This window comes from Protopterus annectens, chromosome 1.part1, assembly GCF_019279795.1.
Source record: "Protopterus annectens isolate FY-2018-M chromosome 1.part1, PAN1.0, whole genome shotgun sequence".
NCBI lineage: Eukaryota > Metazoa > Chordata > Ceratodontiformes > Protopteridae > Protopterus > Protopterus annectens.
The window spans coordinates 211,946,434-211,965,674 of record NC_056726.1 but is presented as its reverse complement, the minus strand read 5'-3'; positions in this window follow the sequence as shown (position 1 = coordinate 211,965,674).

Genomic DNA, 19,241 nt, shown 5'->3' with positions numbered 1-19,241 from the left:
TCCGGACAGGCCGCTGATTCCATACAGACGAATGCCATGCTGTCACCTAATAGGCAGCCATTCCCGATACTGTATTCATGTATTCCGATGTAATAGGTATCACAAAGTGGGAGCACATTGCATGAGGTACACACACATATAATTGTGTCACTGGACAGGCTGCAGATTCCGTGCAGCCGAACGGGATGCTGTCCCCTAATGGGTGGCTATTCCTGATACTGGAGTCATGTAGTATGATGTAATAGGCATCACAAGGTAATATTGTCATCCTCGCTCACATCCAGGGGTGTGAGTGACAGATGCAAGCACCAATGCAGGTGCATTAGCAAGTGTGGGAACGAGCGGGTGTAAGCGTGTTTGGCTACCAGTATGCGAGTATTGCATTGGTTAAGCAATGTAGAGGCTAATCGAGTGTAAGAGGCTATAACCAGAGGATATCATACAGCGCAGTCATCCAACAGTATAGGAATGTATCCCATCATATAGAAGTACATGTGAGTGTTTATGTCCAGCATATAGGTACATCCATATATAGAGATGTATCAGGGACATACCATGTGGTAACAAAGCATTACAAACGAATGAAATGGGAAACACCAGCGACGCCTGTATTATGTAGTGGTGTTGCTCTATGTGATCACAGGACTTCCTCAGACAGACAATAGTTGTACATTGGTCATATACATCACTCTGTGCATGTAATGCACATTAACACAACAGTACCTGTCCAATCATTATGTGTGAACAGTACTCCAGCAATGTGGAACATCATCATCATGATAAAGGTAAAAGGGGTAACCATAGAGGGACCGGTAATGTTTTGTGTACAATGGGGTCGTCCTCCTCATGTGTACCTGAACCATGTAGGTGTGATGTGCATACCAGGACTGTGCACCTGAGGGACAGTGGTGAGGATAACAATAGTATGTTATGATGCATATTACAAGGGTTTCATGTGTTCAGTGGGCACGTGTGTGTAATGGACAGCTATGTATAGGTCAGATGGTGTCCTAGGAGCTGAATGGCCTTATGTGTCCATAGGTGAGGGCCAGATGTTGGGGAAGGAGTGTAGGTATGGCCATGGAGGATAGGTAGGAGCACAGAAATGAGAGCATACAGGATTGGTATATGACACATGTGGGGGGGATACACCCTGGATGGGGATGAGTCTTCGGCATTCAAAAAACAGTGGGATAGAGGTCTCCAGCCATGGGCAACTGCCACTGAACCTACACAGCTGCAAAGGAGGCAGTGATGTGGGCTGTCCAGGACAGACAGCATCACCCTGTAAATGTGACACTCTGCCCTTGAACTGGCATATCTGGCTTCGTAACCCCTTAGGAAGCCACCTACAAAACATGTCTAGGACTGCACGACAGCAGATATGTACCTGCCTGGTCCTGCTCCCATGGGGGACATGCTCCATCCTCAGTGGTGGAGCCACCAGAAGGTGGTTCATAGCCAATAGAGGTTGATGTTAATGGCTGGGCCCCAGATGTGCTAGTGCTCGGTGCAATTGTCAGCTGAAGTGGGACAGGAGGATCTGCCGGGACCTACCAACCCATTTGGCCTATGGTGTTGCATTTTAAACCCACATATGGCTTAGTGACAGACAACAGCACACAGGATTACCTACGACAGTATGCATAGATATCACCAGCAACCCAACAGATTGTATACATTTGCAGAGGTAGCACAACACATGCATACATACTGCATGGCAACTGTACAATGTGTAGTAGATGTGTGACAGCAGCTATGAACAGTTGCCCAGCATTGGCTTGTCACTGGGAATCCCACACAGTGTCAGTCATACCACTGTCTCATGTGACACATGCCCAGTCAGGGATGTGATGGCAGTAACACATCCCTATCATCATGTACTGTCTGCAATCCCCACACCATGCTTCTGCTGTGCACAGAAGTGTGCTCAGTGTGTAACACAGGAAACAAATGGTTGTACATACTGACCTGTTCACAGATGGCCCTACAGATAGGGTTCCCTCATGAACAGAGTACTGTCATGTCTGTATCTTAACATGCAGAATAGCCATTACCACACACATGTTAAACAGGCAGTAGTCTCAATGCAGCATAGCTACACTTACATGCTGTAGTTGTGTGGCACATCACCCTCCTGTCATTAGGCTATTTCCCACTGTTGAAAATGATTGAGGTACATCCAGATATCTGTGATACTGTGTAAGAATACCACATCCAGGTACCACCCACAGCAACTGTCATGGCCAGATAATAACATCTCTCCCTAGATAGTGTACTGTCTTTATCATGCGGATGGCTATGGGAACACAATCACAGCTGTACCACATGCAATCAGCTAGAGGAGGACTGCAATAGATACAGTGGCCATCACCTGACCATTTCCATCTGTTACAATACACATGCTGCTGCTGTGCAGATGTACACCTTCACATCCACCAGACAGTGTGTGTGCGGGACAGGCAATGTACACCAGGGAAGGGCTTGGAGACTTCACCATAATCTGCCACACACTGAACAATACAAGGTCAAACCCCTGACTACTCATTACTATTACATGTGCATGACGTTACTATATGTGCACAGAGGCGCCATGTTGCAGTGCTGTAAGAACATGTGTGTAGGTGAGTCAGTGTCATCTGCAACAGATATAGTAGACATACATTAGGTGTGGCACACATGTCAGTCCATGTGAACAGATGCCATTATCACCACAACCACACTCTAATGGACAAGCATTGACACCTTTGCCAGGGTGGCAAATACACAATGTAACTACTTAGTTTGCCACACTGCAGTAATGCACAGGACCACATGCACCACAGGGGATATTTGGAGGTTCAATGGGCTAGGCCATGTGAAAGTGCTTGACAACTGTTGGTATGCCAATGAGGTTTATACTGGGAGTGATTGTGGTTGGGAGCATCACAACCCACATGCAGACACAGGGTGTCAGTACTGTCATGCAGGTATGCATTGATCCATGGGTGTGTAGTGTTTGGCTGTGCAAGATGGCTGTACAAGGCTGGGTGAGGGGTAATCCTTGCCATTGCGTCACCCGACAATGGTGTGCAGTGCAGGGGTGTAGTGTCTGCAATGTCCCACACAGATGGGTACTGCAATATCTGGCCTGACATCCTGGTTACCAATGTGTAGGTCCATAGCTCTGCAATGCATGCTATGTTGCAGCCATTCAGTGTGGAACATAGTGAAGGTACAATGTCTGAATATATGTGCCAATCGTACTGCTGTACAGGGTGCCATGTCCTCTGCAGGCCACTGCGGTCACACCATGCCTACTGTCTGTCCTCAATGTGCATGTTACTAGCAACATAGTGGGATATCCTAGGCAAGGTTTTATGTGCATGGCACATGGGTGCGGGACATATACTGGGTACTAGTAGGGCTGCATACTTAGTTCACCAGCCCTTTTGCCAGATGTATGGGTATGGCTTGCCAACTCTTTGCCATGGCTGACTGACAGCTGTACTCTTCGTGAGGTGGCCAATGTGTCATAAGACGGATACTATATAGGATAGCTACAAAACCTGCTCCCAAACATGTCCATTGGTAAGACAATCACGGACACCTCTACACAGGCTCTGATAGACAAACACACACTTGCCATGTCCTGTATATGAACCCCTACCATATCACACTGCAGCAACATGCATTTAGGGCATGCCCTACAGCAAATACTACAAAGCACTGTACTTGTCTCATGCAGGCAGACACACACACACACACACACACACACACACACACACACACACTTGGCATGTCTGGGATTAGAACACCGACCTAATTACTTTACTACACTACAGCATTATGCAGTTACAGAATGTGCTACAGAGATTACTAGGACACAGCACTCCCAGAGATGTATTTGTAGATGGGTGACATCATTGGCCTTGCTAACTGTGGGTATAAGAAATGTATGGAGTGTGAGCAGTATAAAGGTATTACTTAGTCCTCAGGCAAATGGGGAGACACACATACATATACACACAAACACACACACACACACACACACACACACGGCAAGTGTGGGACTAAAACACTGACCTAACCACTTCAGTGCAGTGCAGCATTACACAGTTACACAATGCGCTACCAAGATAACTGTGACACAGCACTTCCAGAGGTGTATTTGTAGCTGGGTGACTTCATTGGCCTTGCTAACAGTGAGTATAAGAAATGTATGGAGTATGAGCAGTATAAAGGTATTTCTCAGTCCTCAGGCAAACGGGGAGACAAACACACTCACACACACACACACACACACACACACACACACACACACACACACACACACACACACACACACACACACACACACACACACACACACACACACACACACACACACACACTGCAAGTGTGGGACTAAAACACTGACCTAACTACTTTATTACACTACAGCATTACGCAGTTACAGAATGCGCTACCGAAATTACTAGGGCACAGCACTCCCAGAGGTGTATTTGTAGATGGGTGACATCATCGGCCTTGCTAATGGTGGGTATAAGACATGTATGGAGTGTGATCAGTATAAAGGTATTACTGAGTCCTCAGGCAAATGGGGAGACACACACACACACACACACACACACACACACACACACACACAAACACACACACACAAATGGCAAGTGTGGGAGTAGAACACTGACATAACTACTTTATTACACTTCAGCATTATGCAGTTACAAAATGCGCTGCCGAGATTACTGGGACACAGCCCTACCAGAGGAGTATTTGTAGATGGATGACATCATCGGCCTTGCTAACGGTGGGTATAAGAAATGTACATTGTGTGAGCAGTATAAAGGTATTGCTCAGTCCTCAGGCAAATGAGGAGACACACACACACACACACACACACACACACACACACACACACACACACACACACACACACACACACACACACAGCAAGTGTGGAGCTATAATACTGACCTAACTACTTTATTACACTACAGCATTACACAGCTACAGAACACTTTACCAAGATTACTGGGACACAGCCCTCCCAGAGTTGTATTTGTAGATGGGTGACATCATCGGCCTTGCTAACAGTGGGTATAAGAAATGTATGGAGTGTGGCCAGTCTAAAAGCAATTTAGAGTCCACCGGCAAATGGGGACAGACATACACACACACATGCCAGTGTCAGGTACGGAACACCTGCCTATTTACAGATTACTATTACAATACTACATATATGTGAATTGCGCCACACAGACTTCACATGTCAAGGCTGTCATTGTGACTGTCTGGGAATGTGGACATCAACAGGGATGCTGGCAGTTAAGATGTACATACCTGTTAACCTGTGTGTTTAAAGTATGAATCCATCCTGACCTGGAGTATGCCCATCTGTGGAAAGGACGACTACTACCACTATACAGGGTTACAATGGCCATGCCCATACACAGAGGCACATAACTAACACAAGGTGTCACTGGGCATGCTCACACAGTTAGTAGCACAGGGCTGTTCGAAATGCACTGTGTCCATCTACAGAAGGATATACTGGGCATGCTCATACACTTAGTAGCACAGGGCTGTTCGGAATGCACTATGTGTCCATCTATACAAGGATATACTGGACATGCTCATACAGTTAGTAGCACAGGGGGCATGCTCACACAGTAGCACAGGGCTGGTCAGAATGCACTACTATGTGTCCATCTACACAAGGATATACTGGGCATGCTCATACTCCTAGTAGCACAGGGCTGACTGGGATGCACTCTGATGCTAAACACGGAGAGCCACAGTGGCCATGTTATTACAGGTAGACATAAATACCACATTGTAATGTGCTCTGGTGTTGGTAGTTGTCATTGTAAGCAGGAACGCTGCTCTACATATATTTGACACTGGTCTTTAACAAATCAGCTGTCATTCTGGGATGACATGGCTGACAGTAGGCAGGCCTTTGTCACATATCACATGCATCCGTGATACAAGGGAGTGTGGATATTACTCAAGTCGCATCCGCCCACACAGTGCCATTCCAAGGAAAATGTCCTAAACACAGGTTAACTACCATACATCTACAGGACAACTGCATTGTTTTCTTATGCTAACCAGTGCACTGGCCACTGTAGATCCAAAAATGGGGAGTACTGACATCTGTGCAGTGAGGAACACCTGGCTGATGTCTCTGTAGTGCACAATAGCACTACCATCATATACCTCAGAACCAGACATGTGGGCCATAACACAGTTACGGACCACTCCAGGTGGTGTGCCCACATACATAAAGTCCACTCACATGTACTGACTGGTCCCGCCATGAAAGGCATCACAGATGAGCCATGTGCAGGACACAGTGTCACATGCTGCATTCTAGGATGTAAACTGCAGACACCACCATGCCCTCGGGCCACCACCACGCAACCATACATGTTGTATGACAGACTAGTATGCCACCATGTGACCCTTGACCTGTGTACTGTACTAAGCTCTGCATCAACTGTAGACAGTACACATGTACTGACACAGTTGCATCATGTGTTATGCAATGCAATGATACCACTGCCTGTGACCAGGTCAGCTGTACACATACCAAGGGCCGTCAGTACTGTCCACCATTAGCAGATGTCTGTTGCTGTACACCAGTACACACCCTCATGGATGGATATGACATACATGTACCTGCCCTGGGTATGTACATGCCACACAACATACCTGTAAATAGCATAGCTGTTGTAGTCCTTTGTGCAAACAGGTGGCTACAGCCATTACACACATGCACATGGAATGTAGGTCCATGTCTGCTGAATGCTAACAGTACATAAGGTGTAGCGGTAACATCCCTTCTGTACTGGTCACCCATAATATCATACAATGGTCCATGTGTCATGTATGTTATTACACATATCCACCAATTGCAATGCCTACAAACATGACCAAATGTCAGGATTGTAGGACCTACACATCTGTATATATAGTGTTGTGCATTCAGATAACATGCGTGTGCAGTTGCTAATGTATGCAGGTGGTGTGTATCCTAGTACATCATGCAGCTGCAATACAGCCTCAACATTGCCAACTGTATATGGTGATATGCTGAATGTACAGAAAGATGTACCACAGGTATGGACAGATGTGTTGAAATAACTAAATGGCGGGGCATCTTTGCAGATGGATGTTTGCTGTGGACAGCTCACTGGTGTGTCACAAGTGGTCCTACAATACCCTGTGTAACCAGTAAGCAATTGTTTCATTAATTGAAGGACATAACACACAACTTAGACAGTGGTCAGGGTGATAGCGAAGGTAAATCACTTGACACCTGTTAATAGATATGACGTCCCTAGTGCATATATCAGCATTGTTGTCACAGGAAGCATCAGTACAGTTTGTAACGCGTGCAATACTACTGTACATCTGACATACATAACATGAGCTAGGTAGGTCTGAGATTCACAGAACTGGCATGTGTGTTTGTGTGTGTGTCCATATTTGTCACATATTGTGGGGAATACGTCTCAATTGTTACTCACTCTCCTGTACACTAGTGTACACATCTGTATAGACTGCAATGTATAAAGCAGGACATAGGCAGGGGCATGTATCTCACACATGTGAGGTATCTGTATGTGCATGACATAGGTGTATTAATTACTGAATGCCACAGTGTGTGTATGTAGGGCTGACTGGTCCCTGGGGTGAGGATGTATGTTACCATACTGGACTGATAGGACCCCTCCCACCATCCAGGCGATGCATTCAACTATCATTGTTGATGTCCCCGATCTTAGGCCATACTGACTACCTGTACATGTGTATTTTCTGTGGTGCATCATGTAGGTGCACAGTACTGTAATGATGATTTGCATATAGGCAGGGGTCCTCATCACTCCAGTAGCAACTGTGTGTGAGTGTGTGTTACTGTTTCGGTAAAGCCGTGAGTGTGTGTGTGTGTGTGTGTGTGTGTGTGTGTGTGTGTGTGTGTGTGTGTGTGTGTTACAGTGTCACTGAATACATGTGTGTCAATACCTGGGTGTGTGGGTGCAGTTGTGTGTTGGCATCCTGTCATGGAAACGTGTATTACTGATTCCCATTGAGGCATCACACTTCCCACTGGCCTCTACCCTTGTAATCAGCTAGACCACTCTCATGTAACTGTACCTGTGATGTCACCCTTTATGGATGTCACGTTTGTGGCCACAGTAGCTTAATACACAGCTATCATGCTCTTGGAATGCTAGATGTGTTTGTAATGTGGGACATTCTCACTGGTATGTGACAGCTACACAGTGCATGCTGGTATATTCATGCATAGCTGTGAGTAGTCCACATTAACATATGGGACACTTAACTGCAAACACTGACATCCACCTGCATGTGCAATTAGACCTGAAGAATGACAGCAGAACAACATGACCAACATGCATTTACTATTGTTACACAAGACACATACTGTTAACAGTATTGTACACCTGTACTACATGGTATATGTGCTCACTGTCAACAGTCCTCAACATTTGTAAACTACACATATCATCCTAGTCTGTTCACCCTGTGCATCAGTCCATATGAGCATGTCCCTGCACCGATGGTGTGGATGTCAGGGATGTGGCACAGGCATCATCATATGCACAGGGTGTTAATGTTTGCCAGAGGCCTAGGCTGCACCATTGGATGACATCATGTGTGTGGGTTTGGGCCTTTGATCTAATTGGGCATGTGTGGATGTTATGCATGTGTGTCTTGCGGTTCCCTACATATGTGTCCAGTGTGTGTGTGTATGCCTGCACACAGTTCTTCCATGTGTCTGACCTACACAGGGGTATTATTGACAGCTGCAGACTGTGCAGGCGAGGTATTACAGTTCATGGTGTCTGGCTATGGACATATGACCTGTGCCTGCCAGGGGTTGCACAGGAACTACCAGACAGAGGTGCAGACTGGGTACTGTCTGATGTCACTAGTCCACTGGAACCATGTCTCTGTTGGGACCGTCCTGGGCCATGTGCATGTGGCCTGCTGTGTCTTGGTGTGGACAGCACAGCACCAGATGCACTGCTGCTGCTATTGCCACTATGGGAGCGGGCATGTGAGGTAGCTTGTACACGTAGACCTGACACAGGTGATGTAGCAGGCCTACGTCCACATGCCTGATGCCTCACTCCTACCAGATGTTCCAACACAGACAGCTCATGCTCGCAGATTGTCATGCCATGGTCAAGGACTCCAACCATGTCACCCAACCATCTATTCAAAGCATCAGCAATCTGCTGTTGCGCATTTACCATTGCATGGATGCTGTTATTTAAAGAATGGACAGCAGCCCTCTGTAGCCTCTGATCTTCTCTGTTGCACTGTTTAGCATGGGCCTGTGCCTCCATTACAGCCTGAAACATGCGTCTGGTGACACCAGCTGCTGCTGTGCTCTGTCGTGCTGGAGCATATTAGCCAGAGGTCCTCCTACAAGCAGCACTGACCACGTGCCTGTGTGGGGCACCACCAGTAGTTTGGCTGATACCATGGTGTGCAGGCACACCTTCCATAGCCCCCACACTTTCCTGTTCCAAGCTACCATGTGCCAACTGTCCTTCCTCTATGGCCACTAGTGATGGGGTATGTGCAGGTATGGGATCTGTGTGCGGGGATGAGGTGGATATAGATGGAATGGCAACCAATGGCACAGTTTCAGCCCCTGACAGCACTGCCTGTGACCCAATCATATGTTCATCACTGCTAGAGTCTGTGGGGACACTAACATCTGATGTACCGCAGGAGGGCAATGCACCTACATCACCTGTGAGGGCAGACAAGAACTGTACATTACAATCTATACAATAGACACACACATACACACGCATGTGATATGACAGAAGGCATGCAACATGCATGTGATACGGCAGACGGCATGCAGCACATACAATAATAGTGGTAGTTATACATCCCTAGGTTGCACACAGCATGCATGTGTGATAGCAGACTGCATGCAAATTACACAATCCTAGTAGTGGTTAGCATGCATCCCTGCATTACACCATGTGGACCAGCACAGGTTAAAAGTACACCTGCCTGATGTGTGGCATATGACCTTGATAATCACATGTAGTATGACATGTGCTCTGCTGACGTGTGCAATGACATGTATACATGTTTAACACAATGGTGCCCTGTTGAATATACAGTGGGTCAATGGTGTACTAATTCAGTGTTGTCTGTCCACCCTACAGATATACTGCAAATTTAGCTGATATGCATGGCCATTGCAGGGAATCATGAGGAGTCTCTAGTGCTATACAGTGTGAGTTAAAGACAGGGTTCATAACCATGACTGTGTTCAGATACAATACATATATACTGTGGAATGTGACCCACATCACTGAGGTGCATACACACTAAACCATGATGTGGAATTTGTGACACAGGTCACTGATGAGTATACAGATGACACCCATGCACATCTGCAACCATATTGCTGCAGCCTGGCAACTATGGGCAGACATGGCGAACACGTCGGTACACCATGTCCCATATGACATCTATGTACCACACACACACACACACACACACACACACACACACACACACACACACACACACACACACACACTCACATGAGGAGCTAGTATGGCATTTATGTCCATCACCAGAAATGGGAATGTACTGTATCTGTGGCCTGATGTGCATACTGTACAGGTAACTGCTGTCATGTTGCAACACCCTCAAGATGTTCAACACATCCTATGTGGTGGATTGATGTTATGCCTACACAAGATGTGCACAGGCCTGTAGGATGTCTAGCATTCCACATCAACATTATGACCATTATACAAAGGCCATGGCCAAACCATGTGCAGCCATAGTACGACAGGGTTTACACACAAGCACAACACTTCTACTGTGTGTGTTGCTCCATGTCTCTGGCCATCCTCCATGGCCAAGTGTGTACATGTGTTGTCCAAATTATAGTGATGAGCATCTATTTCACATGTAAAAAACTTCAGCAACACCAAAACACGAAATCCAGAAGCAAAAAGACACAACACTCTCCGTACGCTGCCCAGAACAGTTCTGATAATAAAACACCACTTTTGCAAACACTTCAAATTTGTGAAATCGAGCATAAAAGCGAAAGGTAGATGCACAAAACTTTTAATCCACAGCACAACATAAAACACTAGGATAACACAAGCTTTTCAAGTGAAAAGTTACGAACGGGCGAAAGCGCTTGTGTTTATCCTAGTGTTTTATTCGTTGTGCTGTGGATTAAAAGTTTTGTGCATCTACCTTTTCGTTTTATGCTCGATTTCTACAAATTTGAAGTGTTTGCCAAAGTACGGAAGTGGTGTTTTATTATCAGAACTGTTCTGGGCAGCGTACGGAGAGTGTTGTGTCTTTTTGCTTCTGGATTTCATCTATTTCACATGTCCCATATGACATATATGCTCCACTGACAACAGGGTTATGCAGATAAAGGGTGGTATGTGGGATATGTTTTCAGGTTAAGTAGGCCATGTAGCAGCCAGGCAAATAGAGGTCATGGACATGTCAAGATAGCACATCACATTGTGTGACATTTATAGCAGGGCTATGATCCAGACCAGTGAAACCTGTGTGCTGCCCATACTCCAGCCCACTGTGTAGTACTGTTTGTATTCACCACATGTGTAGATCAGCATGTCCGACATCACTGGGTTGGACATGGATTTATTCAGGGTATACATCATGCTACATAGTGGAGATGGGGAATGGGAAGGTTGGTGTAGGCCATCTGCACATGGCCAATACCCCTTAAAAGAAATATGTGATCTGATATGGGTCACTTGAGTGGTCTGTATGGCTGGACAATAATCTCTATATTCATGAATGGCACCCTATTATTATTAGAGTTGCCACACATGACTCCCTGACAGGTGTGGGGATGTAGCTATCACAGGAAAGACAACTGCCCAGCTGCATCCCTCACACACAAGTGTCCAGTATGATGACCGCTGCCTAGGTGGTAGTTCATGGGTACAGGGTTATTAACATAGGGGTGACAATGCAAGTCAGCTATTGCTCCTAGGTCATAGTCATTCACATACTTCAATAGGCAGATGCCTTCTGTTTGTCTGTGAGGTATGGACTACAATGAGGGGGAATAGAATTCATTAACCCTGACATACTGTAGCTGCCACTGGTGTGATGATCACGTATTATTCAGACACCTTCTGTAGTGTTGTTTCTGCCAGCAGTCCTGTTGCTAAACACTCCAGTGAAATAGGAATGTACATCTAGTATACCGAGTGTAGGTGGTACACAGTATGGATGATGATGTCCTATGACCTGGCAAGGTTATGATATGCAGTGTGACATCAACCATACTGTCATCTACATCTGTACTGCTGACATCACTTAAGTGATCAAGGTTCATGGCCTTCCAGACCATACTCAGCAATGTAGTAGTGCAGTACTTCCCATTATCAGTGGTGTCTCCCCCTTTGTTGGGTTGTGATACCTGTTGGTGTGCACCATTCAGTGTGTACACAACCTGACATGGAGCTATGTTTTACATGATATGTACGTGGAGAGCATCTTGTTTTGCCATATGTGTATGATACAACCTGTGATGTGGGCAGGTCCCATGCAGACTGAGTGCAGCTTGTACCTGCATAGTTGTGGGTACAGGGGCCCTATGGTGTACATGGATATATGCTTGTGTACCTGTTGGGGGAGGGGGCTGTGTTTTTATATTATTCAAGACCCTATCTGGACTGCTTATTCATGCTAAAGCACTTGTTCAGGACTTGAAAACAGTACATAAGCTAATGATTATTATAGCACTCAATCTTCCATATCACCTACAGGTAAGGGTGAACAGGTTTAGTGCATACTTTTCTCACTTGCGTAGAGTAATGTAGCTGTTGTACTCACTTTCCTCACTTATCTAGGTGAATGTAGTTCTATATTCAGGCATGTCCAAGAGTCAACTGCCAGTGTTCTCACCTGTCTAACTGATGAATCTGGACATCTTGAGGCAATGTACACATTGCCTCATGTACACAGACAAGCCTCTCTGCCTACCACCCAACACTACAACCTGTGAGAGATGCACTCATCTAGCCAAACTGGAGGTAAGGGTCTCTCCAAACAAGCCTGACCCTGACTGTCATGTGGAGAAGGTACACAGTCGCACAACACCACACTCATCACATAAGCCTCACTGTATCTACCCCACCATTAACTGGGAAAACTACTCATGTACCAGCACATTAGCTCAATGGTTTCTGGAATTCATAAACACCAATGCCCTGACTCAACATATCCACACACCCACCAGGAGCAGCAATATCCTAGACCTAGTCATTACCAACACAAGTGACTGTTGCTCCACACATGAAGCCAACTCCTCGTTGGTCCGATCAGACCATGTGCTGAACACCATTGATATCCACATCCCACACCTACCCCCCATTAAGCGAACCACAGTATAATATGTCTACAAAGCCAACTACATGCTTCTTATGGCAGACGTGGTGGACATCATGACACCCATGCAGATGGACAGTACTGTTACAACTGCTGAATCCTACACAAATGCACTCTATAAGCACTTACAGGAGTGCATGGCTTGTGCTATCCCAAACAGAACCAGGATGCTATACTCATAATTAACTAAACCAATCTGGTGGTCCCCTGCCCTAAACATATTGTACTACAGGAGGAAGACACTGTTGCAAACGAGAGTATAATACCATGTGTGGAGGAGATCCCTGACCAGCCTCAGTAAGAAGGTGAGATCCCTTATACAATCCTCCAAAGCTAGCTAAGAAAACTATAACACAACTAATACCAACAACAACCACAGAGCCTCGATGTCAACAACCAGATCTGCTCTGAGTTACAGCACAAAGGCATGAACATTACAGAAACAATTGATATTGGCAACATCCTGGCAGATCCCTCTCAAAGCTGCACACTCTGAAGGCAATATTACAGCATCCATGGGACTGGACAACATCCCAGGCTGTGTTTTACACAAACTTCGGATCGTACTGTCTCCTCACCTATGCACCATGTTCAATAATAGCCTCACATTGGGCATAGTGCCCCCTGAATTGCACACAGCAACAGTTATCCCACTCCACAAATGTGGCACCACAACGGACCACGGGACCTATTTCCCTATAGGCCTGACTAGCCTGGTCTGCAAGGCTATGGTGCACATCATGGATCACTGTCACAGAGACATTGGGTAACTCCCAACCTTTGACCCCTCCCTGTTTGGCATTGTTACGGCCGGACCATGCCTCCTAAACCTAGTAGGCTTCTTAGAGACAGTTACCAAGGCATTAGATGAGGGTAAGGAGGTCCACACAGCCTACCTAGATCTCTCATAGGCTTTCAACACCATTCCTCCTTCTGGTATTATCAACATACCCATCCGCCTGAACATTAACCCCTACATCATGTGATGGTTTGCAAAGTGGCTCACGGGCAGAACACACACAGTAGGAGCTGCAAACCCTAGGTCCGACTGTATACCAGTTACAACTGCCGTTCCCCCAGGGCTCAGTCCTAGGACTCCACATGTTCGATATATACTTCTCTGATGTACAGACAAGCACAGGAGAGCTTTGGCTGAAAAGGTTTGCAGACGACTGCAAACTAGGGGACATAATTGTTTCCACAGCTGTTACAGACACCCTCTGGAAGGGTCGCACTGAGACGGATACCTGGTGTTAATATCATGGCGTCAAGCTGAATGCCTAAAAGTGCATAGTCATCTCCTTTGGATATAACTAATTACCCGCAGACTACCACATAGGTGCTAGTCCCCTGCATACAAAAAAGCTAATATGGGATCCAGAAACATCAGTAGATAGCAATCTCTCCTTCGATACTCATAATGACAAGGTGGTTAGAATATTCTTCTACATGGCCCCCCTAATCTCTAATGGGTTCGCATCAGATCAGAGGGGCCTTTGTGACTCTACACATGTCATATCAGACCCATTAAAGGATATAACACCCCATTTGGGATATACCTTACAAGACAACTGTAACAGCTTAGAAGACCACACCAGTACCACACCAAGAGGATTACTGACCTCAAACAGATGACCTATGCACCCCAACCTACGAAACTCCAGCTGTACTCATTTGCATACAACATACTCACAGGTGATCTCTGCTTGATATACAAGGCCCATGTCCAACCCTGTATTGCTGGATATGCTCCACCTAATCAGAAGCCCCTGAGAGTCACATGCTCTAGGGATATACACCTAACCACAATGATGAGTAGGACGTGCTGAACGGATAGATTCCTGGTGATCTCTGCTTGACATACAAGGCCCATGTCCAACCCTGTATTGCTGGATATGCTCCACCTAATCAGAAGCCCCTGAGATCCACATGCTCTAGGGATATACACCTAACCACAATGATGAGTAGGACGTGCTGAACGGATAGATTCCTGACCTGGACACTCCCTATGCTTTGGAACGTGATTCCAATGTAAACCAGGCAGGGCCTCTCATGAGCACTCTTCAAGGGAAAACTTGACGTGTGGATGGGAGACAGACATGTACCCAGGGATCACTGCAATGGCTCTGCTGGACAGAGGCACAGGGAACTATTGGCTCTGCCATTCAGAGGCACAGGGAACCAACCTATGGGGGTGGCAAAAGACAACACACGCTAGCTAGGCTTACAGATACCCTTGGTAAGACAGCCTAGTACCTACCTTTGCACATATTACATGTCTTATGTGCATGGATAGTTAAATAGCTCTTCTATTTTACTTTACTATCATGCTGATAAACTGTCGGCTCACTAAAAGACATATGTATCCTGTTATTGTGTATTGTAAATGCCGATTGACATAACTAATGTTTGCCTACCATTACAGTAATGCTATGTAGCTTGTAATTACATATCTGCCTACAATACTGTACATTAAACAGTTATTGGCACAATATCCCACAATGCAAAACATACTTGCACAGTGGCCCAACCTTTCACATGTTATTCTCTGTATTACACCCATACATATGGCTTCAATTACAATATATCAACATATACTATCCCCTGTTATAGCCCATACTTGTTGGACCAATTCTGCCACTGACATCAGATGGTGAGAAGTATTTCTGTTCAAAGCCCTTATATAGCATCCCTTGTGGTGTATGCGGTGTTTACGTTGTGACCTACAGCAGTACACACAAATACTACAAGAGTGACTATGCTCAACAATACATCACTACAAGATAACTGCTTCCACTATATGGATTGCGTGCACTTTAAATACTACAGAATAGTACTACATACACAGACATACTGACTGTTCTACATACCTTATTAGTAACCCGACGTATCATTAACAGTTGATTCAATCCTTTTCAGTTTGTGTTTCAATGTTATTTGTAATGTTCTGCTGGTATATACAGATGGTTTGAATGTGTGATGACACATCCTTTTCTAGTTACATATTGGTAACATGTGGTATCCTGTCCAACAACTGCTGTTCCAAAGTAGTTAACTGGATGCACATCAGCTGTGCAGCTACTCCATTAGCCGCTACCATGGCAACAGTGGTGTATAAGTGAGTACTCCTTTTAGGCGTTGTCCGTTTGCCTTACTTTTGAGGGAGATGGCCTAGATGTGTTATTGTGATATATTTCAACAGCTATATGGAGACACACAGAGCTATATTAGCTTCATGACTCCCGTAGACTGTGTGTAATAGCTAGATGATTTAGTTCTAGATGTGAGTACAGCTGTTATATTTCGGAACAGTGCTGCTTATGCAGGATTTGTTTGTACCTGATACTTCTGCAGATGTTTAAGTCTGGCAAGGATGTTTGGCCAGCTCAAGGCCGTATGGCTATGCATGAACTGTTATGTGGTGTACAGTATGCTCACCAGACATCCTTGATTTGGTGTACAAGTGTAGCATACTGTGCTGTTACTCACTAATTGCTAACACATCCCAGTGTACGCACAATCCTCTGAAACGGGATTAGTGCAAACAAACCCTATTACATCAGCAGCTGTTCCATTGTATAATAGCCACTATTTCACTTAGGGCCATGTTAGTGTGTCTCTGGCAAGGTATGTTAAGGCTTCTGCAGATGTCGTACAGTGTATGAATGATTTGTGATGTTATTACAGCTTGTACTGTAATATGTTTGGGTGTGGAGGTGATGTTGGTGGGTGCGCTTAGCAAATGCAGGTGTGTAGGAACTACTTTTATACATAATCGCTCTGTGCGTGAGGGTTCCTTCCCTATTTGAACACCTATCCTTTTGTGGACTAATACAATGGTATTTGCAGGCTGATTCATTAAGGCACTGTTATGTGGTTCCTGTATAGCATGCAGGAGATGTTAGTCCTTGAATCCCTTCGGTAATACATCTGAATGTAATAACGTGTTGCTACATGATAGCTGTGTATTTCTGTCATAGGTATTTGCAGTCATCGTAGTTGTGTTGGTGACTGACCCTCTTTGACTAGGGTTGCCACCTTTTCATATGTCCATAGTGGGTCCTTTTTGGGACACACATCTGATTTTACAGGCTGACACAAACCCATGGTCAGTACAAGTGATAGAACTTTTCTTTCTTGCCTAATTATAAGCTTATTCTTGTAGCAGTTTAGTTGCTTATCCTGTTTCCTGTACCATGTAGGCACTTTAGATACAGAAATAACTATTGTATGCAACTATTACAGTACATATGGGAAATAATTATGTCCTACAATCCCAGGACATTTGCCATGTTTAATATATTTGGTCAGGATACAACCGCCCAAAGAGGGAGTGTCCCTCGCAAAGTGGAACAGGTGGTAACACTATCACTGGCTCATGTCCATAGCATGTATTTGTAATGGTGTATAGGCATATACTCTCCATATCCTTTGTTGATAAAGGTTGGTAGTGGCAGAATATGTGATTGCTATGGTCTATGTTATACACATATGTGAACACTTCAACCGCTGTACACGGGAGACCTACGGAATTCCAAAACCACAGTGTTCCAACGCAAAGTCCCAGGAACAGACTCCCATACCCCACATTACCAACATCGACAGTAACTCGCGAAGGTAACACGAACATGGAACACATACACATGCACACACAGACAATCTGCTACCCAAGACATCCAAACAAACCATCCTACACTACGTATGAGCAGGTGGCCAAGCCCCCCTACACACCCCATGTAGGTGTCTGCGCCCCAAACACCACCCACTACTTTAATATTCTACATCCTAGGTTGCGCAAATGGATGCACAAAGCTAACCCACAACCACACATTACAGTCCCCCAGCAACACACACCACACACAGAACACACACTTACACACACTACAGCCCTAAGAAACACATGTACACACAGTAACCTACCCAAACCACAACACCAGAAGCACTGACTAACTGTCCATTAACATTGCAAGATTACAACTCGTGCATCTGGTGTTTTGGTACTGTGTTCTTTCAGACCTTAATTCTTGGGATTATGTGCGTCGGTATGTAAAGCAGTCGGTATGTGGTAGGCATCTCATTTATATGTACCTCCATGGTTATGTAGATGTTGTTAACCTATCTATGTATCTACATATATATGTATATCCCCATATATCAACATATCTCTCTCTCTATATATATATATATATATGATGATGTGTGTGTATATATATATATATATATATATATATATATATATATATATATATATATAAAACATACACTTTTCATTGTGTACATGCCGGTTTGTCTTATTTCAACACATTCCTACCTTTTGTGTTTTATCCTGTCAGAATACACATCTGCCACTGGTACATCTCAGGTAGCTTAGTGGTACGTTATTGTGATGAATGTGTACATGGTTGCATGTTCTAATCCTGGCAGTGATATCTTACCTCTCAGAGCAGGCACTGGTAGTGCAAGGGTGATGAATGCACATTTCAGTGGTTGTGTGTTCCACATGTTTATTATTCTGTGGAGAACTACCTATATATGCAAGCTGTGTTTAAGGTATACTATGTAACATGTACACATCTGTGAAGTTTCCTGTCAGGGATACTCCCCATTATTTGGAAACACATCCCTGATTACATTATACAAAACCCCTCACTAACACTCTGGGGAATCCTTGCAGAGTGGGTGGTGAACAGTAGCTACACCCCAGGGATCCCGCAAGTGGTTCTGCTCCACAGAGGGACAGTTAGTTGATCGATGGGGTGGCGACAGCAGACACGTTTTGCCTATGCTTATGAGTG